This window comes from Phyllobates terribilis, unplaced genomic scaffold (genome assembly GCF_046119375.1).
Source record: "Phyllobates terribilis strain yellow unplaced genomic scaffold, ASM4611937v1 Scaffold_1__5_contigs__length_1240528914, whole genome shotgun sequence".
Classification (NCBI taxonomy): Eukaryota; Metazoa; Chordata; class Amphibia; order Anura; family Dendrobatidae; genus Phyllobates; species Phyllobates terribilis.
Genome location: NW_027362761.1, coordinates 594,958,349 through 594,986,085, shown reverse-complemented (window position 1 = coordinate 594,986,085; position 27,737 = coordinate 594,958,349). Strand labels below are relative to the sequence as shown.

The 27,737-nt window shown below is 44.1% G+C and overlaps 1 pseudogene; it reads left to right on the top strand.

The window, feature by feature from the left end:
• LOC141273098 (uncharacterized) overlaps positions 1–26,154 on the top strand; it is a 61,810-nt pseudogene extending 35,656 nt beyond the window's left edge.
• Positions 26,155–27,737: the final 1,583 nt, after the last annotated feature.

The window sequence follows — 27,737 nt, the reverse complement described above, 5'->3', positions numbered from 1 at the left end:
TGGTCAAATATCTTGACCGAGTCCAAACTTACTTTTATGTTGCACTGCAACCACAGCTATATCTGTGACTGCAATGCACTCCAGCGGATTTAATAATCCTCTATGCGCGTCCTGGGGGATACATACCGTCCTTCGCATATGGTCCCCCTCACTGTCTCACAGTGTAAAAAAAACCCAGTGTATTCATACAACACGTTTGAGAATAGATTCTACTCCTTTTTCAGACATATACTTGAGGAAGGAATAGAATCTACTCTGAAATGTGCTGCATGAATAAAGTGGGAGTTTTTTACACTTAGCCCCTGAAATCACCTTTGTCAGCGTCAGCGCCCCGGATCCACCGCACTCTCTTCTCTTTCACTTATTATGTCCTTAATCTATTTGGTGTGAGCACAACTGCCGAACCCGCAGCCATATTGGAATCCATCTAGCTTTTCCACAGATGTGCCTCACACAACCTGCCCAGATGAGCGACCAACCCTCTGACTTATCTCCACTTGCATGTAGCCGCAGTGTCGGACTGGGGTGCCAAGGGCCCACCAGTAACCCACTCTAGGGCCCCACTTTTTGGCTACATGCAAATGTGACATTATCCTCAATCATAAATTTATATAACAATGAACTGCGTAGATTATTAAATGAATAAGATGCTGCCTTTCTACATAGTGATTTTATGTACAGTGGGGAAAATAAGTATTTGACACACTTCCGATTTTGCAAGTTTTCCCACCTTCAAAGAATGGAGAGGTCTGTAATTTTTATCGTAGGTCACTTCAACTGTGCATTTTATTGCATGAAATAACTATTTGATCACCTACCAACCAGTAAGAATTCTGGCTTTCACAGACCTATTAGTTTTTCTTTAAGAAGCCCTCCTACTCTGCACTCATTACCTGCATTAATTGCACCTGTTTGAACTCGTTACACACTCAATTAATCACACTCCAACCTCTCCACCATGGCCAAGACCAAAGAGCTGTCTAAGGGTACCAGAGACAAAATTGTAGACGTGTCTGGGATGGGCTCCAGGACAATAGGCAATAGGCCCGCCTAATTTACAGGTGCATGTGTCCAGAAGCACGAGCTGGGCATAACGTACAGATCACTACAACGGCAATTTGCAATTTTAACACATCAGCATCCACTGCTGCCTGTTTCTGGAAAGCACCCATGTCGTTAAAATCCTCACCACACCTGTAGATAAATTTCCAAAGGGGTATAATTTCCAAAATGATGCCAATTGAAGGGGGTTTCTGCTCTTCTAGCACTTAGGAGCTGTGTATTTGGAGTCTACATACTATTCTAGGAAAATTTGCGCTCCAGGAGGCAAATAGCGCTCCGTCCCTCCCGAGTCTTGCCATGTGGCTAAGCAGTACTGCACAGCCACATATGGGGTATTTCTACATTCAGCAAAAATTCTAGAAAAAAAGAGGATCAGAGTTTGAATAGCATAAAATTGTAATTTTTATTAGAGTATAAATATTGTAAGGTAGCGCTATTCATCAGGCTGAGGGCACTCGCTTCACCGGGTCAATTAAAGCACACATGCAACGTTTTCCGGTAATATGAAGTCCAGCAGTTCATTACACCTCATAAACTGCTTATAACATAGTCCATCTCAATGGCTCGCAGGAATGGTACACATGTATATCCTCGAGCCTTTTCAGTGGCAGCTATGCCCGCTTGGCTACAGATACAGACTTCAGCAACGTATAGCATCAATATTCACTTAAAGCCCCGATTTACCTTTGCTGGGTCTCAGCTGCTTCTATCAGCTCTATTCTGCCACAGCTGTTGCTTTAAGACTCCCCAGACGTAGTCTCCAGGCCACGTGCCTTCCAAAGCTACTGGTATCCCAGACACAGGGATCCAGCCTTTGCTTTCCAGGCTAGTGGAGTCCCAGACACAGGGACCAGGCTTCTTGCCTCACCAGGCCTCTCTCTCTGTTTCAAAACCACCAGGATTTATATATCCTTCTGTGCACACAGGACCTGTGATGATGTCACAGTCATGTGATCAGTCACCTGAGGGGGAGGTAAATGGTCAGCCAGAACACACCCCCTGGACATTTTAGCAATGCAGCAAGCCGCTGCATTACAATATACATAATACTCAATTATCATAGAATAAATGGACAAAAAAGTGAAGTGTGCCAGGCAGATGCAGAGCATAAGGGTGAGTCAGCCAGGGGAAGGTAATCTGCCAAAATTTTCCTTAATACTAAGTAAGCAGGGGTCATAATCCACAAAGTAAAGGTGCACCTAATGCCATAACTAAATTCAATAGGTCCCAAAATCTTACCAGAGCACAGGCGAAACACAACCGAAGCGCTGAAGATAATGGTGGTGAAGAAAGAAAGCCTCGACAAATTTTGTTGTCATTTTTACCCATTTCCCAGTGTGAAAATGTAAAATCTGGGGCTAAAACAAAACTTTGATGGTAAAAATGTGATTATTCTTTCTTTACCGCCTAAAATTCTGTGAGGCACATATGGTGTCAACATGCTCACTGCACCCCTAGATGAATTGATTTAGAGGTGTAAAATGGGGTCTTTTACGGGAGGTTCTGCTGTTCTGGCACCTTATGGACTCTGCTAATGTGACTTGGCACCGTCAAACCAGCCCAGCAAAATATAAACTCCAATATGTCGCTTCTTCCCTTCTGAGCTTTGCACTGTGCTTCAAAATTAGTTTTCGATCACATATGGGGTATCTGTGTGCTCAGTAGAAATTGCACAACAAATTTTGGGGTCCACTTTCTCCTGTTACCCTTGTGAAAATAATTTTATTTTGTCTAAAATAACATTTTTGTGGAAAAAAAAAAATATTTTTTTATTTTCACAAGTCAACGTTATAATTTTCTGTGAAGCACCTGGGGGTTCAAGATGCTCACCACACATCTAGATAAATTCATTAGGGGTCTAATTTCCAAAAAGGGGCACTTATTGCGCATTTCCACTGTTTAGGCACATCAGGGACTCTGCAAACAGGGCATGACAGACGCAGACCATTCTATCAAAGTCTGCATTCCAAAGCGTCACTCCTTCCCTTCCGAGCCCTGAGGTGCGCCCAAACAGTAGTTTTCTCTCACATATGGAGTATCAGCATACTCAGGATAAATTGCACAACAACTTTTGGGGTCCAATTTCTCCTGTTACCCTAGTGAAAATAAAAAGATAATTTTTATGGAGAAAAAGTGATTTTTTTGTATTTTCACGGCTGTACGTTCTAAACATTTGTGAAGCACTTTGGGGGTTCAATGTGGTCACTGCTAGTGTTGAGCGAGCATGCTCGACACTGCTCGGTACTCGCCCGAGCATCACGCTACTCGGGATGTTTGGCGAGCACCGAGCATTTCCGGGTTACTCGGGCGGGAGCTCGGGTCTCCCCCCTGCATGTTTGGCGCTCTTTACTGAGCCAATGAACATGCAGGGATTGCCAGCCAGTCACTGTAATGCCGCAGCCATGTTGGTTGTGGGCATTACATTGATTGGCTGGCCGCACAGCGTCACCTCGAGTATTTAAAACCGGGCGCCGCCATCTTGGACACAGTCACTCCGGATCAGACAGTGTAGGGACAGCGCTGCTGATTTAGGGAGAGATATATAATGCAAAATAGTTAGTGTAGGGTCTGTAAAGGCTGCCAGATCAAACAAACAGTCCTTCTCAGGACTAATATCCATCCCAGATTTCAGGCAGGCAGGCTGTATAGGAGACGCAGTGGTTATACCAGCAAACGCTGCATTACAGTCCTGTGTGCTCCTGTTGCTGAAATTGCTGGACTTAGCTCCAGGTGTCGGGGGCCAGGAAAAATCCTTTTTTTTTCATCTAAATGCGCTTTTTTTTTCCTCCTTCACACTGTACAAATACCCGTCATATTAACCTTTTGGCGTCCCCCCCCCCCCCCCCCTAAAAAAAAAAAAACGTGTGTCTCTGATTTTTCAGACACAAATTAATCTGTTGAATATAGTCTGGTGTAGGCCATAGAAACAGAAGTGTGGTTTTGCAGTTCCACGTTTCAAACCTCTGTATTATCTGGTTTTGGGACATTTTTATCTAAAAAAAACAGTTTGAGTGTGTCGCTCACTGCTCAGCCGCAAATATATATATTTAAAAAAGTCTGGTATACACCTGTAAATTATAACTGTGTTTTTGCTATTCCACGGTAAAAAATCTCTTATTATCCTGCCTTTGGCATTTTTTGCTGTAAAGAAAAACAGTAGTGTCTCCCTGATTTTTCAGACACAAATATATCTGTTGAAAATAGTCTGGTGTAGGCCCGAGAAATACAAGTGTGGTTTTGCAGTTCCACGGGTCAAATCTCTGTATTATCCTGCTTTTGGCATTTTTTGCCGTAAAGAAAAACAGTAGTAGTGTCTCTTGAAGACACAAATATATCTGTTGAAAATAGTCTGGTATACACCAGTAAATTATAACTGTGGTTTTGCTATTCCACGGTAAAAAATCTCTATTATTCAGCTTTTGGTATTTTTTCCGTAAAGAAAAACAGTAATAGTTTCTCCCTGATTGTTCAGATTGTTTAAAAGAGTCGGGTGTAAGCCAGAGAAATAGAACTGTGGTTTTCCTCTTCCACAGTTCTAATCTACTTTTTATTACCCTTTTTCCATTGATAATGCGAGTGTAAGCTATTTTACTTCCTTTACAATGGGCAAGGCGCGTGGCAAGGGACGTGGAAGTGGACTTTCTGGTGATGGTGCGTGCAGAGGACGGGGCCGTGGCCAAGGTGAAAATGTGCCACAACGAACAGCCACATCTTCTCGCTCCCACTTCTTGACCAAATTACTAGGGAAGCACAGAACAACACCAGTATTGCGAACTGATCACTGTGAACAGGTTATTAATTGGATAGCAGATAATAATTCCAGTTTCCTGGGCACCACCACCTCTGGTCTGTCTTCCACACGGTCAACTCTTAGTAGCCATGAGTCTCGACCGCATACTCCTCCTCACTCTGATGCTCCTTCCTCCCACCATGCCGAGTGTCGTCAGACAGCAACTGATCCCACACTTGGACACTCTGAAGAGCTGTTTACTGGTCCATTTCCATATTTGTGCCCCTCGCCTGCTCCGCTTGAAGTGGTGGAAGACGAGATCCCATGTAGCGATGCCCAAATATTTGAACAGCCACGGCCACAGGAAGTCGACGCTGGCAATTTGTCACAAGAGGTGGACGATGACGAGACACAATTGCCAGGAAGTGAGGAGGAGGATCGTGGTGGGCAAGTGGAAGAGGAGGTGGTGGTGGATGATCTAGTAACTGACACAACGTGGCAGGAGGACATGCAGAGTGAGGCCAGCAGCACACAGGGGATGGGAGGCAGATTACCCCAACAGGCAGGAAGAAGCAGTGTGGTGGCCGCACTCAGAAGGCGGGCAACAGTTCCCCGTAACACCAACACGAGGGACGTTGCCAGTACAATCGGTAGGTCTTCCAGAGTCTGGAATTTTTTTAAAGACTCTGCTAATAACCCCAAAAACGCCATTTGTACCACCTGCCATGCCAGCATCAGCAGGGGTGACAAAACTACCAGCCTGACCACCACCAGCAGAACCCCCTGTTGTGTGTGCAAGGCAATCCCCTGTCCATACTGCATGCAAAGATGCCCCCTCCTCTCAGTCTTCACTTGCTATGGCAGTTTGTCAAGAAACAGCATCAACGTCCACGTCCCACTGCAGCGTTCAATTGTCCATATCCTTGACCTTTGAACGAAAGTGGAAATTCGCAGCTAACGCCCCACAGGCCACAGTCCTAAATTTGCACATTTCACGACTGCTTGCGTTGGAAATGCTGCCTTTTAGGCTGGTGGAGACGGAATCCTTCCGCAACCTTATGGCGGTGGCCGTCTCTCGGTACTCGGTCCCCAGCCCCCAGCCGACACTATTTTGCCCGGTGTACCATCACCGCACTACACAAGCACGTGTCCCAAAACACCTGCCGTGCCCTCAACAACGCAGTTACTGGGAGAGTCCACCTGACAACGGACACGTGGACAAGTGCTTGTGGCCAGGGACGGTACATCTCCGTGACGGCACACTGGGTAAACATAGTGGAAGCCGAGACCCAGTCGGACCTTGGTACGGAACACATCCTCCCCACACCGAGGATTGCTGGCCCTATGTCAGTCAGAGTTGCCCCCACAGTGTACAGCTCCTGTGCATCATCAATCTCCTCCTCCTTATGTTCAGCCTCCATCTCAGATATCACCACATCAGTTACAAGCTGGAAGCACTGCAGTACTGCCTCCTCCAAGTGGCAACAGACTGTGCTGAAACTCATAAGCTTAGGTGAGAAACTTCACACTGCTTGTGAGTTGTGGACAGCTGTGGAAGAGCAGGCAGATCTGTGGCTGAGACCGCTGAACCTACATCCAGGCATGGTCGTGTGTGACAATGGCCGTAACCTGGTGGCGGCTCTGAGGCGAGGTGAGATCACACACGTACCATGCCTGGCTCATGTGCTTAACCTCGTGGTTCAGCGGTTTCTTAAATCGTACCCCGAGTTGCCAGATCTGCTCGTCAAAGTACGACGCCTGTCAGCTCATTTTCGCAAGTTTTCTACAGCTTCCGCCGCCCTTGCTGTGTTGCAGCAGCGTTTGCAGCTTCTGGCACACCGACTGGTGTGTGATGTTCCCACACGTTGGAACTCTACCCTCCACATGTTGCAAAGGATTTGTGAGCAGAAGAGAGCAGTTGTGGAGTACCAGCTGGAACAAGGCTGTCGATATTCAGGTCAGACTCCACTCATAAGACCTCAGGAGTGGACCTGGATGTCTGACATATGTACCATCGTGACAAACTTTGAGGAGTCCACCAAGATGGTGAGTGGCGATGACGCCATCATTAGCGTCAGCATTCCTCTTGTCTGTCTTTTGCAACGCTCTCTGCAGAGAATTAAAGAGGAGGCATTGCAGCCAGAGTATGATAAGATGGATCAGAAGCCGTAGCGGTCGATTACACACTGCCCAGCCTCAGCTCATCCCAACGTGCATTGGGGGACAATGAGGGAGAGGAGGAGGAGGAGGATGAACAGGAGCTTGTATCATGTACTGTAGACGGTAGTACCTGTACAACTGTCATACCGTCGGTTCAGCGTGGGTGGCCTGAGGACAGGGGGGAGGAGGAGGAGAGCATGGTCAGTCGTCATCTTGGTGAGGACACGGAAGTCTTGCCCGTTACCAGTCTGGCACGCATGGCTGACTTTGTTACGCTGCCTTAACCGTGACCCTCGCGTTGTCAAAATGTTGGGTGACAGTCATTACTGGTTGGTGACACTTTTAGACCCCCGCTACAAGGAGAACTTTCACTCTCTTATTCCTGAGGTGGAGAGGTCTACAAAAATGGGGCCGTACCAGAAGGCCCTTGCTGCAGAACTGTTAAAAAAACTTCCCATCTGAACACGCTAGCGGCAGAGGTCACAGTTTGTTGACCAACCAAGGCGTACAAGCGAGAGAGAGGCAACTCCAATCCAGCAGAGGTAGGAGAAGACTGTCAACATTCTGGGACTGTTTTCTGAGACCCACCCAGCTTACAGGCCCTGAGGCGCGGGGTACTCTCACAAGGATGGAAAGTTTCAAAAGATGGTGAGGGAGTACGTTGCCGACCTTACCAGCGTCCTCCGTGATTCCTCTGTGCCTTTTAATTATTGGGTATCCAAGCTGGACACCCTGGCCTGCCCTGCTGCTAGCGTGTTATCGGAGCGTGTTTTTAGTGCCGCTGGGGGAATTATAACTGATAAGCGCACTCGCCTGTCAACTGACAATGCTGACAAGCTGACCCTTATCAAAATGAACAAGGGCTGGATTGGGCCAGACTTCTCATCATCACCAAATGACAGCAGAGTAACATAAAGTCTAATCCACTGTGTTATTTCGGGAGGTGTATTCACATGCACCGCTTCACACCCACACATGGGTATACACTTCCTCATTTCGGCTGTTTTATGTTCTTCTCCTTATCCTCAGCCTCCACCACCACTATACCACCAGGGTGACCATGGTCCGTGTTGGCATTATTGAAAGTTCCTCCTTCCTTATCTTTGTCACCTTTTGCTTGGAAGGCATAAGCAAAGACTGTGGGAGACCCACTCTCCAATAATGGGAATAATATTTTTAAGATGCTGTACTGTATGGCTCTTGTAAGGGGCATTAAAAGCGTCTTGTTAAGCTACTGCGACCTCCACCACTTTTCCGAGGGGCATTAAAAGCGTCTTTTTAAGCTACTGTGACCTCCACCACTTTTTCGAGGGGCATTAAAAGCGTCTTGTTAAGCTACTGGGACCAGCAACCCTTTTCCGAGGGGTATTAAAAGCGTCTTGTTAAGCTACTGGGACCTCCACCACTTTTCCGAGGGGCATTAAAAGCGTCTTGTTAAACCACTCTGAACTCCACAGCTCTTCCAAGGGGCATTGAAATGTTGTTTTTAATTAACTCTAACCTCCACGACTCTTCGAATGGGCATTGCATTTCCTCCTAATTTTTGGCAGCTTTTGCTTGGAAGGCATAAGCGAATACTATGGGAGACCCACTCCCCAATAATGGGAATAATGTTTGTACTATGCTGTACTGCATGGCTCTTGTAAGGGGCATTGCAAGTTCCTCCGTCCTAATTTTTGGCATCTTTTGCTTGGAAGGCATAAGCAAATACTATGGGAGACCCACTCCCCAATAATGGGAATAATGTTTGTAATATGCTGTACTTCATGGCTCTTGTAAGGGGCATTGCAAGTTCCTCTGTCCTAATTTTTGGCAGCTTTTGCTTGGAAGGCATAAGCAAAGACTATGGGAGACCCACTCCCCAATAATGGGAATAATGTTTGTAATATGCTGTACTGCATGGCTCTTGTAAGGGGCATTGCAAGTTCCTCCGTCCTAATTTTTGGCAGCTTTTGCTTGGAAGGCATAAGCAAAGACAATGGGAGACACACTCCCCAATAATGGGAATAATGTTTTTAAGATGCTGTACTGTATGGCTCTTGTAAGGGGCATTAAAACCGTTTTGTTAAGCTACTGTGACCTCCACCACTTTTCCGAGGGGCATTAAAAGCGTCTTGTTAAGCTACTGTGACCTCCACCACTTTTCCGAGGGGCATGAAAAGCGTCTTGTTAAGCTACTGGGACCTCCACCACTTTTCCGAGGGGCATTAAAAGCGTCTTGTTAAGCTACTGTGACCTCCACGTCTCTTCCAAGGGGCATTAAAAGCGTCTTCTTAAGCCACTCTGAACTCCACAGCTCTTCCAAGGGGCATTGAAATGTTGTTTTTAATTACCTCTAACCTCCACGACTCTTCCAACGGGCATTGCATTTCCTCCTAATTTTAGTCAGCTTTTGCTTTTCAATGCATAGGCGAACACTAAGGGAGACCCACTCCCCAATAATGGGTAGAAGGTTTTTAGTACGTTGCAATCCACGTCTGTTTCAAGGGGCATTGCAGTTCCTCATAATTTTTGAAAAGCCTTCCATTCACTGCTTAGGCCAACACTGTACAGGAGACCCAGTTGCTATAAATGGAAAAAACGGTTTAGTTAAGGCCCTCTGACCTCCATGTCATTTCCCAGGGGCATTGGAGTGCCTCAAAACTTTTGGTAGGCATTGCACTCACTGTATGCCCTATAACTGCGTAGCCGAACCGCTGCTTTTGTTACAGAAACATATCCTACAAGACATATGTGGTTGACTGGCCTGATATTGATGTGAATGGTCCCTGTTCCTCCTGCTCTTTCTCCTTTGCCACTACCTCATCCATCATTTATCACCTGAAGCTTTGTTTTAACGGGAGTCATAGAACTGGGATAGTAGCAGGAAAACATCCAGCAATCCTCGGAAGAGGTAGGATATGCGCCAAAACGCTGACCACCTCAGGCCTAGCCGCTACTACATACATGCGCTTGCATTCCAAGAAAACAAAGCAGATGCTAACTTGTATCATCATCATGCTCCTCACCTTGGCACTATCAACTCCCCTGATGGAGAAGCCAGGGCCCAACGGAGGAGTCTGGTTCTCTGGTGGGCTCGTCCAATGCTGCCCTAAAGCAGGCCGGGCTAAGAAAAGTGTGTGGGGGGATTTTCAAAGGAGAAATGGGGACCGTTTATGGACACCCGGCTGCCCCCAGGTGGTTGGGGACCGTGTGTGGACACCCGGCCGCCCCCTGGCGGCTGGGGACCGAGTGTGGACACCCAGCCGCCAGGCGGCTGGGGACTGAGTATGGATTCCAGGCCACCAACGCAGCCATGACGTGGAGGCCAGATTCCGCCTCCACATGCCTAAAAGGCCCAATTTCAAGTGCAAGCAAGCAGTATGGTATTGCAGCCTGGGGGTGGGTGGGTGGCAGGCTGCACACTTATGCTTGCATTAAAAGAAAACAAAGCAGATGCTAACTTCTATCATCATCATCATGCTCCTCACCTTGGCACTCTCAACTCCCCTGATGGAGAAGCCAGGGCCCACTGGAGGAGTCTGGTTCTCTGGTGGGCTCGTCCAATGCTGCCCTAAAGCAGGCCGGGCTAAGAAAAGTGTGTGGAGGGAAGTTGACAGGAGAAATAGGGGCGGCTGGGGACCGTTTATGGACACCCAGCTGCCCCCAGGCGGCTGGGGACCATGTGTGGACACCCGTCCGCGGGGCGGCTGGGGACCGAGTATGGACACCCGGCCGCCCCCTGGCGGCTGGGGACCGAGTGTGGACACCCGGGTGGCTGGGGACTGAGTATGGATTCCAGGCTGCCAACACAGCCATGACGTGGTGGCCAGATTCCGCCTCCACATGCCTAAAAGGCCCAATTTCAAGTGCAAGCAAGCAGTATGGTATTGCAGCCTGGGGGTGGGTGGGTGGGTGGTTGGCTGCATATTTGTGCTTACATTGCAAGGAATGGGGGAGGAACAATTGAACAGTGCCCTGGGACAAGAACTTGCACGGGGGTAGTTGCAAGTCTGCATCTTCTGATGCGGCAAGGATGACTTCTGATGGGCACACTTTTAGGCAGTGACCTGGGTGTCAGAGATGCTTCCAGGGGTCTTCCCCATGCTGTTCCCATGTCTTCTCAGCACTGTATGCATGTGTCACACAGCACATGGCCAGATAAGGTTGTAAAATGTTAAAATGACATTTCCCGGTGAATGCATTTGTCACGGTTGAAAGCAATACAAAAGTGCAAAAACGCATAAAAAATGCTACTTGTGAACATAGCCCAAGGTGTGAAGGAGTATTTTTTTTTTTGGTTATTTATTTTACCTTATACACAAGTCTTTACCCTGGAAAGGAACTTCCTTAACATATTTCACAGGAAAGCAGTTTCAGTTTCGTTTTTGAACGTTTTATTGTCAGGCCTTAAAAGTGGCTTAATAACTCTGACCACGTTGTTGACAGCAGTGACCTGAGCATGAGAAATGCTTCCTGGGGTAATCTCCATGCTGTCCCCATGTCATTTGAGCACTGTCACTATCGTTTTGGGCACTTGTTAGGCTTTTAAAAGACTGCCGGGGGTGCCGCCGCAAAAATGCTCGGGTCTCCCATAGACTAACATTGGGCTCGTTGCTCGGGTCGAGCACCCGAGTATCACGGCGAGCTCGGCCCGAGCTTCGAGCACCCGAACATTTTAGTGCTCGATCAACACTAGTCACCACACATCTAGATAAGTTCTAAGGGGTCTATTTTCCAAAATGGGGTCACTTGTGGGGATTTTCCACCGTTTAGGCACATCACGGGCTCTCCAAACACACGCATTTTTTGCGTTGAAAAAGTCAAGCAGTCCTTCCTCTCTTCCGAGCACTGCTGTGCGCCCAAACAGTGGTTTTCCCCATATATCGGTATCTGCATGTTCAGAAGAAATAGCACAAGTAATTTTGAGGTCCAGTTTTTCCTGTTACCCTTTCGAAAATAAAAAAAATTGGGTCTAGAGTAACATTTTTGTGAAAAAATGTTAAATGTTCATTGTTTTCTTCCACATTCCAAAAATTCCTGTGGAGCACCTGAAGGGTTAATAAACTTCTTGAATGTGGTTTTGAGCACCTTGAGGGGTGTAGTTTTTAGAATGGTGTCACCTTTGGATATTTTCTGTCATATAGACCCCTCAAAGTCACTTCAAATGTGATGTGGTCCCTAAAAAAATGGTTTTGTAAATTTGTTGGAAAAATTAGAAATCGCTGGTCAACTTTTAACCTTTATAACTTAATAATAAAAAAAAATTTGGCTCCAAAATTGTGCTGATGTAAAGTAGACATGTGGGAAATGTTTTTTATTAACTATTTTGTGTGACATATCTCTCTGATTAAAGGGCATAAAAATTAAAAGCTTGAAAATTGCTAAATTTTCGCCAGATTTCTGATTTTTCACAAATAAACGCCAGTCATATCAAATAATTATTACCACTATTATGAAGTACAATATGTCACAAAAAAACATTCTCAGAATCAGTGGGATCCGTTGAAGCGTTCCAGAGTTATTACCTCATAAATTGACACTGGTCAGAATTTTATAAATTGGCCCGGTCATTAACGTGCAAACAGCCTTCGGGGGTAAAGGGGTTAAGTATAACTTAATGACGTTTTTATGTATGTCACATGACCATTGTTGCCGTTGATGGTATTCCGCAGTACATACTGATATCAGCACTACACCCAGTCCCAGTAATTGGCTGCAGCCATCATGTGCAGATGTGACCAATTGACATAACATTAATGTCATTTTTATATCGTCTCGTCCTCTTTCTATTTAGGTTCCTTCAAAAAAGGATCCTCTGCTAATAAATTCTATATGAAATGACTTTCCCGATTGACTCGTCAAGGATGAATAAGGACAGAGACCAGATTGGGGAGAGGATATTAAACCTCGCTGTAGAGATAATCTTCCATCTTACCGGAGAGGTGAGAGGTTCTGATGTCATCACATGAATTCATTATCTATGGGAATAACAGGTGATATGACCGGAGAGGTGATGGACTCTGGAAATGTCTGTAGTGATATTATTAATGTCTCCACACTCAGGATTACACAGTGGTGAAGAAGACCTCTAGTGATCCCTGTCAGGCCCCTGTGTCTGAAGGACGGGGAAGAACCCTGAGCCCAATCCCGGGGCCTCCACCTCACCCCCGGATACATGAGGACATCAATGACCAGAAGATCCTAGAACTCACCAACAAGATGATTGAGCTGCTGACTGGAGAGGTGACACTGCTGGGAATGCTGGGACATTATACAGGGCCGACACTGGAGGATTCTGGGTGATGGTGGTATCATTGTGTGTGTCAGGTTCCTATAAGGTGTCAGGATGTCACCGTCTATTTCTCCATGGAGGAGTGGGAGTATCTAGAAGGACACAAGGATCGGTACAAGGAGGTGATGATGGAGGAGCACCGGCCCCGCACATCACCAGGTAATAGGACTAAATCCACACGGCCTATAATTCTCTGTATGCAATAATGATGTCAGTCCTGTCTGTGTCTCCTGCAGGTCTCTCCAGTAAGAGGACAACCCCAGAGAGATGTCCCGCTCCTCCTCCTGCACAGAACCATCAGGTAGATGGAGATCTCCCCTATGATGTGTAGACGGCTGTGACCTCCTTGTGATCAGCCTTGTCTTCTCCTCCAGTATTAGATGTTTTATACTTGTGTAATGAGAGCGGTGGAGACGGCAGGATCACAGCTGACCACAGACATGGCCGGATCTTCTCACCATTATTCCCGGTGACTTGTCCAATCATCTGGGACTTTTACAATATTTGTTTTGCAGCTTTTGGATCTGGATAAAGATCTGAACAATGTTAATGCTCCAGAGAGAAATGTGAGGGGCGATCAGCAGTGTAAAGAGGAGACTTCTACAGATAACCGCCCAGGTGAGGAGCTTTAGATGAATATTCACTGTTCAGCCACGATCTGAATTGATAATAATGTGATCCTGTTATATGTGATGTCACAGGTCGTGCATTAATAATATGTGTTAGGAAAATATAGAGAAATATTGGACATATTCTTTCTTCCCCTGAAGCCCCTCTCACCTCTCCCTTATCTACCTTTTGTCACAAGACAAGAGCTAGCAATCAACCATTTGTCAGTACAAGAGCTGTCCCCATGTAAATCTCAGCACAAAAACCTAATTAACACACACATGAGTAAGGCCTTGTAAACAAATGCTGGCAAGAGAGGTGTCGCCAACCTACTTAAAATGCGAGTAGATTTTCCCTGGCAAAGGCAAGGGACAATTAGATGCAGGCTTGCGATAAATCTACAGCTGCCTGTTGAAATTTCATTTTCAGGACTTCAAAGAGAGTTTAACAAAAGCCCCCAGACTCTTCGGAGCCTAAACGAAATATGGAATAACTAAAGTTCCATACATACAATAATGGTGGGACCCATATTTTTAGTGGCAGGGTCAGCTGGGGACCAATTTGCTTATTTTTCCAGAGCTGTAAGCCACTCCAGGGAGCTGTGGCGCAAAAGTACCCAATAATGAATCACAGCTATATCATGCGTGGTCTCTAAAGAAAGGTAAAATCATAATAGGAAATATGGTACCCCTTTTGGGCTTCTGGGATCAATCAGCGATAAGTTATCCTAAAAATCAGATATTTTAATAAAATGTGAAGGATGGAGCCCAGCCCATGTTATGTCATCCCAGGGGGTGTGTGGGCCGGTCTCTCCCTTCGGCATAAAAAGAATCCACTGAGGATGGATATTCATTCTTTGCCAGGGGGTTATAGGTACGATATGCAACGGAGCCCCTCTTCCAGCTATACTGGTTCGTCCCTGCGAACTCTATAGTAAGTTTCTTCTGTAATCCTGTTTATTTTATGTAACTGACTATTCTGTATTGTATTGTCCCCTTTTGTAAAATCTTGTATATTTTTTATAACACTGACTCCCTTTTGGATTAAATATAAAATTCAATATTCCTGTTTCATTTGCTCTGTAATCGTTCCCTCCTCCGAAGCCATACGCTACCAGAACGCATGTGTCTGGCCAGAAGCCATACACTACCAGAACGCATGTGTCTGGCCAGGCCTGTATTATATTTCAAACTCGGCCAGTGGTGGCATCGACTAATATTAATAATTGGGCTATCGTGAAGCTGACAGTGACCATACGGGGACGTAGACACATATTTCGTGCTTTGGAATCCGGAGGTGTGACGCCATGCGCTAACTGGTCGCTTGCCGATACCTAAGTAGTGAGTAGTCTGGATCGTGTGCTCGTGAATCCCTGACGAAATCCTGACACCGCCACGACGAGGTATTGTGTGATCTCCCCGGTGTCTTCGCTGTGAGACCTTGACCAATTGTTGGCAGCAGTGGGATATTACAGAACATCAGTGGCTGGATTGAGCAATCATTCCTGTCACTGAAAACTTGCACGGTTCTTGCAAGAATTCTGTGCAGAGTTTTAAGAAATCAGACTGAATGTTTTAATATTTTTTATCTGGGACATTACGGTACGTGTAGCAATTGCATCCCCTCCCCTTCTCTTGTTTTTCTGTCCTATCTTTTATTTGGCAATAATGGCTACGCGTGGATAGCCCTGGTATCATCAGCAGTCAAAGGACACTGTCACTGCCTTATGTGAGCTGGGACAGATTGAACCCATGGGCAAAACCAAGGCCCAAATGATTGCTGAACTATTGCAAGGTGCTGCAGAGCCCGTCCAACAGCAGTACCCTGATGATGGGGCAGCCAGCCAAGGCCCAGATGCGCTGCTGCATGGGTCCCACCTGTGATTGCCAACCAGACCTGCAGCCAGGGTAGTGTGGACCCCCGCCTGCAGATGGCCTTGGAGCACCTCGCCGCCGACTATTGTGACGGACGATCATGAAATTCCGAGAGGCCGAGCGAGCTGAGCGACAGGTCCAGGCTGAGAGAGCTGAGCGACAGGCCCAAGAGGAGCGTCTGTACCAGCTGGAACTAGCCCGGATCCAGAAGGAGCCATCCTCCACCCAGACCCGTGAGTCCAACAGTGCTTACTTTTTTAAGCCCCATCCTGAGCATTTCCCTGTGATTGAAAAGGATGGGGACTTGGACATATTTCTGCAGGTATTTGAAAAAGCTTGCAGGCAGTATCAGCTGCCCGAAACCCAGTGGGCCAGATATTTAACCCCAGGGCTCAGAGGAAAAGCACTGGAGGTGTTTGCTTCTCTCCCTCGAAACCAAGATCGAGACTATGAGGCCGTCAAGCAGGCACTGATGAAAAAAAAGTACCAGCTGACTCCGGAGGTTTACTGGAAAAAGTTCAGAGCTCTCCAACAAGGACCACGTGACAGTTACAGTGACGTGGTGGATGAGCTCAGGACTAACTGTACAATTTCCATAGTCAAGAAAATACAGAAAAATCTTTAAATGAGAAGGTGTGTCCAAACTTTTGGTCTGTACTGTATCTATTCATATATCTATTAATCTATTTATCTATCCATATATCTATTATCTATCAATATAGCCATTTATCTATTATCTATCGATCTATTATCTATCAATATATCTATCTATATATCCATCTATCAATCTATCCATATATCTATTATCTATCTTATACAGATAATTAGGTCAACAGAAAATAGATATATGGATAGCTAGATATATAGATAATAGATATACAGATAGATATAAATATGTAATACTAGATGGTGGCCCGATTCTAACGCATCGGGTATTCTAGAATATGTACAGTACAGACCAAAAGTTTGGACACACTTTCTCATTTAAAGATTTTTCTGTATTTTCATGACTATGAAAATTGTACATTCACACTCAAGGCATCAAAACTATGAATTAACACATGTGGAATTATATATTTAACAAAAAAGTGTGAAACAACTGAAAATATGTCTTATATTCTAGGTTCTTCAAAGTAGCCACCTTTTGCTTTGATGACTGCTTTGCACACTCTTGGCATTCTCTTGATGAGCTTCAAGAGGTAGTCACCGGAAATGGTCTTCCAACAATCTTGAAGGAGTTCCCAGAGATGCTTAGCACTTGTTGGCCCTTTTGCCTTCACTCTGCGGTCCAGCTCACACCAAACCATCTCGATTGGTTCAGGTCTGGTGACTGTGGAGGCCAGGTCATCTGGCGTAGCACCCCATCACTCTCCTTCTTGGTCAAATAGCCCTTACACAGCCTGGAGGTGTGTTTCGGGTCATTGTCCTGTTGAAAAATAAATGATGGTCCAACTAAATGCAAACCGGATGGAATAGCATGCCGCTGCAAGATGCTGTGGTAGCCATGCTGGTTCAGTATGCCTTCAATTTTGAATAAATCCCCAGCAGTGTCACCAGCAAAGCACCCCCACACCATCACACCTCCTCCTCCATGCTTCACGGTGGGAACCAGGCATGTAGAGGCCATCCGTTCACCTTTTTTGCATCGCACAAAGACACGGTGGTTGGAACCAAAGATCTCAAATTTGGACTCATCAGACCAAAGCACAGATTTCCACTGGTCTAATGTCCATTCCTTGTGTTCTTTAACCCAAACAAGTCTCTTCTGCTTGTTGCCTGTCCTTAGCAGTGGTTTCCTAGCAGCTATTTTACCATGAAGGCCTGCTGCACAAAGTCTCCTCTTAACAGTTGTTGAAGAGATGTGTCTGCTGCTAGAACTCTGTGTGGCATTGACGTGGTCTCTAATCTGAGCTGCTGTTAACCTGCGATTTCTGAGGCTGGTGACTCGGATAAACTTATCCTCAGAAGCTGAGGTGACTCTTGGTCTTCCTTTCCTGGGGCAGTCCTCATGTGAGACAGTTTCTTTGTAGCGCTTGATGGTTTTTGCAACTGCACTTGTGGACACTTTCAAAGTTTTCCTAATTTTTCGCACTAACTGACCTTCATTTCTTAAAGTAATGATGGCCACTCGTTTTTCTTTACTTAGCTGCTTTTTTCTTGCCATAATACAAATTCTAACAGTCTATTCAGTAGGACTATCAGCTGTGTATCCACCAGACTTCTGCACAACACAACTGATGGTCCCAACCCCATTTATAAGGCAAGAAATCCCACTTATTAAACCTGACAGGGCACACCTGTGAAGTGAAAACCATTTCCGGTGACTACCTCTTGAAGCTCATCAAGAGAATGCCAAGAGTGTGCAAAGCAGTCATCAAAGCAAAAGGTGACTAGTTTGAAGAACCTAGAATATAAGACATATTTTCAGTTGTTTCACACTTTTTTGTTAAGTATATAATTCCACATGTGTTAATTCATAGTTTTGATGCCTTCAGTGTGAATGTACAATTTTCATAGTCATGAAAATACAGAAAAATCTTTAAATGAGAAGGTGTGTCCAAACTTTTGGTCTGTACTGTATGTAGTTTATTGACTGAACTACGTGGCACTGTGACTGACAGAACTTGTTCAGTAAACGTGAGTGAACTACGTCGCTCTGTGACTGGGGGTTAAATTCCGCGCAAATATCTCTGATTGGTCACGGCCAGTCGGGCGCGACCAATCTGTGAAGCGGGGTTTAAATTGCGCACCAATATCGCTGATTGGACGTGGCCGGCTGGGTGCGACCAATCAGCGAAGTGGGGTTTAAAGGGGTTGTCCACTACTTTAAAACCCCCCAATGTATCCCCCTGGGGCCCCTAATGAATTTCTTAAATACCTCACGTTGCCAATACTGCCTGTGTGCGGCGCTATCGCTGACCGCGCACAGGCAGCACGTGACTCCCCTCTTACGTCACGACTATTTGCGGCTGCAGCCAGGGGTCTCCTGTTCCGCGTTCCACGGTGAGTGACGGGTTGTGGGCGGGGTTATCCCCCATCACATCACACCCGGCATCCACCGCGCGACCATTCATTGAGAGAGCGCGCGGTGGATGCTGGGTGTGACCCATGGAGCTTTCAAGGCTACTAATATCAACCCCCAGCTGTATACATAGCCTTTACTGGCTTTTAAAATGGGGGACCCCCCCCAAAAAAATGACATGGGGTCCCCCTATTTTAACAGCTAGCAAAGGCTATTCAGACAGCTGGAGGCTGATATTAATAGCCTAAGAAGGGGCCATGAATATTGGCCCCCTCCAAGGCTAGGAGCCCTCAGCCGCCCCCAAAATGGCGCATCCATAGGATACACCAATTCTGGCACTTGGCCTCGCTCTTCCCACTGCCCTGTAGTGGTGGCAGTGCGGTTGGTTATAGGGTTGGGGTTGATGTCAGCTTATAATGCCAGCTGACATCAAGCCCAGGTTAGTAATGGAGAGGCGTCTATAAGACACCCCCATTTCTAATCATATAGTGGAAGTAAAATGTAAAATAAAAACCCCCACACTGTGTATAAAATATTTTATTTTAAATAAAGACAGTATTCCTTTAACATCCTAAATTAAACGATACTGTCACGCCCATTCCAGCTGAAGCCAACGTCCCCTGTAATAAAAATAAAATAATAAAGCAACCTCATCCTTACCTTTCCGACGCAGTCCAAATAACGAGTGTCCCACGAAGATCCCATGAACAGAGCGGCCACATAGTATGTGACTGCTCTGTTCATTTGTCGGCAATACACTGACTCAGTATATTGCCGGCAATGTGGTCACCACATGTGCAGTGAATATTTTCCCACGTATGCAATGAGTTGAACTCATTGTAAGCATGGCAAAATACTCACTGCGCATGCGCAGACCTCCATTTGCCGGGAATACACTGATTCAGTGTGTTGCCGGTAAATGAACAGAGCAGTCACATACAATGTGGCCGCTCTGTTCATGGGATCTTCGTGGGACACTCGTTATTTGGACTGCGTTGGACAGGTGAGGATGAGGTTGCTTTATTATTTTACTTTTATTACAGGTGATTGCGGGCTTCTGGGAATGAGCTGTAAGGTGAGTATATAGTGTTTTTTTATTTTTTGCAGGGGCGGCGAACATCGGGGACAAGGTGTAGGTGAGTATAATGTGTTTTATTTTTATTTTAATATTTTTCTATTACTTTTCACATTTTTTTTTTTTTACTTTCAGAAGAGCACAGACTGCGGTGGATGGGAGACTACTGCCCCCATCCAGTAGCGCCTGTGCTTGCTGTTTCCAATGGCAGGAGGTGCCGGCTGATGGTGGTAGTAGAACCATCAGCCGGCGCCTATGACCCGCAGTAAGCTTTTTACCGCCGGGTCACTGTCACAGCGGTCTGGTCACAGTAATACTATTACCGCCAATCAGAGCCTGTGTTACCTGCGCTGTCACGCAAATGACAGCGCTGGAAACACCTGAACCCGAACAGTAACACGAACATCCAGAGGAAATCCGTGTTCGGGGTCCTGGACCGAACAGTAGATGTTCTGTACGGACGCCGAACGTTACTGTTCGGGTTCGCCCAACACTAGTCCCAATATCTCAGCAATTTCAGGAGCTGCGGCCTCTGTCTGTCTTGCAACATTGTGCGACTTTTCAGAGTCGATTAAATCTTTTTTTTTTACCCATTTTACATAAAGAAAACGAGCTGCATGGACAGTGTTGATATCCTTCGGCCACATCCTACAGTACCTTATTTCACAAAAACGTGTGTGTCTATATATATATATATATATATATATATATATATATATATATATATATATATATATATATATATATATATATATATCAAGTGTATGTATGTATATATTTACATTTGTTTAATTAATTTAACTATTATTATTATTCACTTTTTAGTCTTAGGCTGAGTTCACACGATGCGTTTTTAATGCATTTCCGCGGCGTTTTTGCAGTTGCGTAAACGCCACGGAAACGGATGAAAAATGCATGGTAGAAGGGCAGCAATGTTCCCCAATTGAAATCCGCATGTGCTGTGCCCAAAAATCCGCAGCATGTCAATTAATTTTGCGGAAACGCTGCTTTTTTGCCGCCATTGACTTGCATTAGACCGCATGGAATCCGCATCACTGTATATGTTGATGCGCTTTTCATGCGGTCTAATGTGCGGATGGTACCCGGGTGTGGATGAGAGGACTCTCATCCAGACCCAGGTACCATTAAAAAAAAAAGAATAAAAAAATCTATATCTATATCTATCTATCTATCTATCTATATATATATATATATACACACACACACACATATACTCACCTTCTGACGGCCCGCGCAGCGCTCCTGCTTGGTTCCCGGCACTTCGGGGTTGAATGAAGAAGGACCTTCGCTGACGTCAGTCATGTGACGGGTCACGTGGCGCTGACGTCGGCAGGTCCTAAAGTCTTCACTGCCTGCAGCCGGGACCGAGCAAAGCAGGACACCGGGGGCCATCAGAGGGTAAAGTATATATTTATTTTTTGACATTCACACACTATATAAATCCATGCCGGTTGCATGGATTTATATAGTGTGAAGTTGACAAGCACTTTCCAAGTGATGCTAAAATCGCTTGGGAAGCGCTTGTCAACCCGCATGCGGAAATGAAAGTGAAGAACGCTTCATTTCCGCATGTCCCTGGCAGGAAACCGCATGTACAATCCGCATGCGTTTTTTCCTGCCAGGGAGATGCAGAAATGCTCAGGAAAAAATCCTGAGCATTTCTGCATCGTGTGCACATACCCTTAGGCTCTGTGCCCACTATGTGTTTTTGGTGCGTATTTGCAGCTGGTAAACGCTCCAGCAACACATTGCATACCTTATCCCATGACTTCCTATGACATTCTGCAAGTTCTGTGCACATGGTCCGGATTTTTTCTGCGCAGATTTTACTCGCAGAAAAAAAAAAGGACATGACCAATTCTTGTGCGTTTCTGCATGCGTATTTGCCTATACTGTGCATTGGAAAAACGCATGGCAAATACTCATCAAAAACGCATGTAAAAACCGCATGCGCTTTTCTGCCAAGGAGATGCAGAAATGCTCAGGAAAATTTCTGCTTCATTTCTGCATCGTGAGCACTAAGCCTTACTAGTTTAGTTTAAAGGGAATCTGTCTTTAAGTCTTTCCCACCTAATCAGCAGTGCAGCTTATCACAGGGTCAGAGACCTTGATTCCAATGATGTGTCTCTTATTGGGCTGCTTGCTGTAGTTTTGATAATATCATGGAGATTATCACTGAAGGACTAGTAAACCTGCTGCCAGGTAGTCCAGGGTATTCATGAGCTCTGTATAACCCCGCCCCACTTCTGATTGGCAGCAGACCATGAAGTCCAGGCAAATATAAATGAAGTACCAGGACTGATGCTCGGATATAGCGGGGTCGGTTTCTCCGACAGTAAAACACATCAAAAAGAGAATAAATCCAGCACCAAATAAAGGAAAAATTGCTTATGAATAAAAATCCAGGCCTATTTCAGGAGTTTAATTTTTTTTAAAAAATCTATGGAAGCAGGGTTGAAAAGCAATGTCTGACTTTCAGTTGTTCATTTTCATAGATTTTTAATTTATAATTACTTTTCTCAGATTTAAGTTATTTCTGTGATTGTGTTTTTTTCTTTCATTAAAAGAGGGGTACCAACAATTTTGACCACATGTGTATACATTTCATTATACACACTCATGGCTGTACTAGCTCAAAAGGGGGCTTCTACTCAATACTGAGCAAAGGGTCTGAATACTTATGACCATGTGATATTTCAGTTTTTCTTTTTTAATAAATTTGCAAAAATTTCTACATTTCTGGTATTTTTCAGTCAAGATGGGGTGCAGAGTGTACTTTAATGAGAAAAAAATTAACTTTTTAGAATTTACCAAATGACTGAAATGAAACAAAAAGTGAAAAATTTAAAGGGGTCTGAATACTTTCCGTACCCACTGTATACGCCCGTGTTATCAATCATATAACTATACATTTCATTATATACACTTTATCCAGGTGTGTACATCACAAGGCTCCTCAGTGAGATCCTTTGATCGGTTTTCTTTGACCATGACCATACTTCTCCTCCCCTTTGCTATGCTCTCTGCTAAAGTAAATGTAGCAGACATGACCGGGATTGTGTGAGATGGACGCCCCCAGCAGCTCTGACCTACAGGTTCACTTATGATTCTCCACCGGGCAATTTACTAGAAAAGAGCGGTGACCGACGTGAGACATATGAAACATGAAGATGTCTTCAACACAGAAGGAGAAAACTGTAACATCGTGACCTTGTGCTCCCTGCTCTGAAATTGTGATCCATTTTGCAATTAAATTATTTTGCAATTATTTCAGTTAGTTAATAAGTGATTTTTTTTTTTTATAACTCTCTTCTTTATAATGTCATAAAACATTAATATAATTATTGAGGTTATATTGCTAAAAGATAATATAATTAGTTTTATTTTTGTAGATGACTGTACCAGGAACCCAGAGGGACATCCGGTATCTTCACATTGTAATGCAGATGATTGTAATATCATTCAATATGCCTATGAAGAGAATGCCAATATTGAAGATATACCCTCCACCCCTCATATCCAAAATGTATCATCTGATCCTTTTACACAGATCCTATCTCCTGATTCATCACAGACTGTAAAGCAAAATAGAAAAGACAGACTGGGTGTTGAACATCAAAAAGTTCCCATAGGGGAAAAGCCATTTTCATGTTCACAATGTGGAAAATGTTTTATCATGAAACAATATCTTGTTACACATCAGAGAATTCACACAGGGGAGAAGCCATTTTCATGTTCAGAATGTGGAAAATGTTTTAACCAAAAAATAAATCTAATTCGACATCAAAGAATTCACACAGGGGAGAAGCCATTTTCATGTTCAGAATGTGGGAAATGTTTTCACCAGAAATCAGATCTAATTGGACATCAAAGAATTCACACAGGGAACAAGCCGTATTCATGTTCCCAATGTGGAAAATGTTTTGGCAGAAAACAACATCTTGTTAAACATCAGAGAATTCACACAGGGGAGAAGCCATTTTCATGTTTAGAATGTGGAAAATGTTTTGCCAGCAAACGTCAACTTGCTAGACATGAGAGAATTCACACAGGCGAGAAGCCATTTTCATGTTCACAATGTGGAAAATGTTTTAACCAAAAAATAAATCTAATTCGACATCAAAGAATTCACACAGGGGAGAAGCCATTTTCATGTTCACAATGTGGAGAATGTTTTACCAGGAAACCAGATCTTGTTACACATCAGAGAATTCACACAGGGGACAAACCATTTCCTTGTTTAGAATGTGGAAAATGTTTTTCCGGGAAACAAAATCTTGTTACACATCAGAGAATTCACACAGGGGAGAAGCCATTTTCATGTTCACAATGTGGAAAATGTTTTACCACGAAACAAAATCTTGTTACACATCAGAGAATTCACACAGGGGAGAAGCCATTTTCATGTTCACAATGTGGAGAATGTTTTACCAGGAAAATAGATCTTGTTACACATCAGAGAATTCACACAGGGGAGAAACCATTTCCTTGTTTAGAATGTGGAAAATGTTTTTCCGGGAAACAAAATCTTGTTACACATCAGAGAATTCACACAGGGGAGAAGCCATTTTCATGTTCACAATGTGGAGAATGTTTTACCAGGAAATCAGATCTTGTTACACATCAGAGAATTCACACAGGGGAGAAACCATTTTCTTGTTTAGAATGTGGAAAATGTTTTTCCGGGAAACAATATCTTCTTATTCATCAGAGAATTCACACTGGGGAGAAGCCATTTTCATGTGAAGAATGTGGAAAATGCTTTAACCAGAAATCAAATCTGGTAACACATGAGAGAATTCACAGATAAGGAAAGCTGTATTCATGTTCAGAATGTGGGAAATGTTTTGAACAGAAATCTCACCTGGTTAGACATCAAAGAATTCACACAGGGGAGAAACAATGTTTATGTTCACAATGTGGGAAATGTTTCAATTAGAAAAATAATCTCATTGGACATCAAAGGATTCAAAAAGGGTAAAAGCCATTTTCATGCCCTAAATGTGAAAAATGTTTTTAGTAAAAATCAGCTCTTGTTAGACACGAAAGAGTTCACAGAAAGGGAAGCCAGTTTCATGTTTAGAATGTGGAAAACGTTTCACTATTAGATCAGATCTTGTTAAACATCAGTGAATTTACACAGGAAAAAACATTTTCAAGTTTAGAATGTGGAAAACATAGCTCTAAATCAAGTAGGATTGAACATCAAAGGACTTCCACAGGGTTAAAGCAATGTTTATGTTTTACTCTAGAGACTATACAGAGTATATAGACAAGACAGCATGGTGTGGTGCTGAGTCACTACTCATAGACAAGCCGTGAGACATGTTTGTCCAAAGGTTCAATGCCCAATACATAGAGAGCTCATCATAAACAGAGGGGTAAGACAAAGGTGTAGTCAGGTCACAGTTCAAGGTCAGAATTCGAGGAAGGTAGCTCATCAACATAAAGGGACTAGGCAAATGGATGGTCAAAGGCAAGGTCCAAGGTTGGGCAGCAAAAGATCAGAAACAGCACTGAAAAACAAGGCACGCACACCACCAAGATAAAGCTATGAAGGGCAATAATCAGAAACTAACAGCCATCTAAATATGCAGGTAATCGCACAAAATAGGAGACACCTACTGCGACCCTGCCCTGATTAAGCGGCTGGACTGTCACTCACAAAACCGACAGCTCAGCATGCCAAAGCCTCAGAATGGACGGATGAGCTGTCATTCACAATACTAACAGCTCAGCACGACCCTGATTCAACAGGGCAGCTGAGCTTTCACACACTGCATCCAGGACAGTGAGGGGTGGAATCATGACACATGGGATCCCAGGTGATTCTTTCTATGAGGCAAGGAAATGTTTGTCTCACAAGCAGCATCTACGAACCCATTCTGTCCTCTCTGTATACTCTTTTATTTACTCCACTGCCAAGAGCTGTGGTATGATCAGACCATATTCCTACACAATTAGACACAGTCATTATACAGTAAATAGCAGGGGCACATTTATGAGATTATCTTGGCACAGGAACATATTTTTTAGCACATCCAACTGTGTAACTTATTTTTATTCCAAGATCTATTGATTAATATATCCTTTGGTTCGTGGGACAACCTTTTATGATTTATCATTTATAATATTTGTGTAATGTAATAAATAATAATTTCACGCTCATTGATTATGCAGTGGAGATGGAGGTTGTTTCCATAACAACACCTGTAAATGACGAAAGAATAAGTAATTTTTGTACACAATAATCGTTACATGTAAATTTTTGACCGACAAACTATAGTTCACTGCTTATGTTCATATAGTAAATCACTGTTACAATTATCTACTCCTCTCATTGGGCTTTAAGGCACAGAAAGGGTGATGCATCAAAGAACTCAGAGGAGGAGCCGTATGCATGCCCAGAATGTTTTATAAATCACAGTTTGTTAAATATCTGAGAATTCACACAGGGCAGAAGCCGTATTCATGTTCAGGATAAAGGAAGTTATAACAATTAACCACTTCCCGTCACTGCACTGTCTTTTCACGTCCTTATAGAGTTGCCACTTTCCATTAGGATGTGAAAGGGCAGTGATTACTCACTCAGGAATCCTGATCCTTGGGTGATTACTGCTTTGCAGCTTTTAATTCCTCCTCCTAGCAGAGATGTAACAGGAATTTGAGTGCTGCCAGTGATTGCTTAAATAACATTTTACTTGATGCAATTAAAGTGACCACAACAAGTATCAAGTGAGACAGAAGGAGATAGATTCCTCTTATCTCTCCATTGAGTCATTCCATGTCAAGTGGACCAGTGGTCCCCACTCGACCTCCGATTTTGCTGAAAATTTATAAGGATGTACATGTATGTTTGAAAAGAGGTTCTTTAAATTTTTAGGGCCAGTTCTCAAATACATTGGGCACTGTTGACCTTTCACTGGAGGTTCCACCAAGCCTGCGGCTTCAGCTAAGAGGATTTTGCAAACTTTGGCACATAGCCATTAGAGTTCTATACTGGCTATGATGCTGAAATTTGGCATACTAGCTCAAATTGTGCTGCTAAACACGATAAAATTATTAGCGGCTATGACAAAACAATATTTTGGCCGCAATTTTGTGTCAAAGTAGCTTGTAAAACGCGTCGCATAAAATTTATGCCAAACTTTGCCCATATATAACTCAAGACCAAAAACCAATAGTAACTGGTGCTTTGCCCTGTACACCAAACATCTACATGACTTTGCATTGCTGCAATATCACGGTCAAATCATATGTATTTGTGGAAATATTCACACCCACATATGATCAAAAACTTAAAAAAAAAACGAATTTTAACTATTTTTAGGTCAAATTTCTCAAAAAGGGTACCCCTAAAATATATTAATTCTGATATCATTAGAAAGAGCACATTTTTCTCTACAAGGATCATTGTTTTTTTTTTTGGAGTCTCTCAGTTTAAGAAAAGAAAAATGCCATTGAACATGGTGTTATTTATTAATAAGCAATGAATGGTAACTGCACTATTCAAACCCTTGCGTTGGTCCATGGTGGTTATACCACAACCAATTCCCTAAGAATTGGTATTATAATCCTATTAAGAATTGTAATAATGCTGTCTTTCGAGAATTGGCAGCCCCATCGCCTAGGAGCCATGGCCGATAGCCGTGCAAGGCCAGCCGCGGGCGGTCTCTTTATCGCAGGTTCCGAAGCCTGAGGGTGGGTGTCTTTGCCTAGGATCCCAAGCCTAATATTGGGTATCTTTTGTTGGTTCCCAAGCCATAATGTTCAGTCTAAGTGGTCTGGAATTCTTGCTGAATTTGCAACATAATCGGTTCAGAGAAGCTGTATTGTCGGCCCATTGCTGTTGCAGCTGGTGCTGGAATTATTGCAATGATTGACTGCTCGGGAATCCAGCATGTATCATT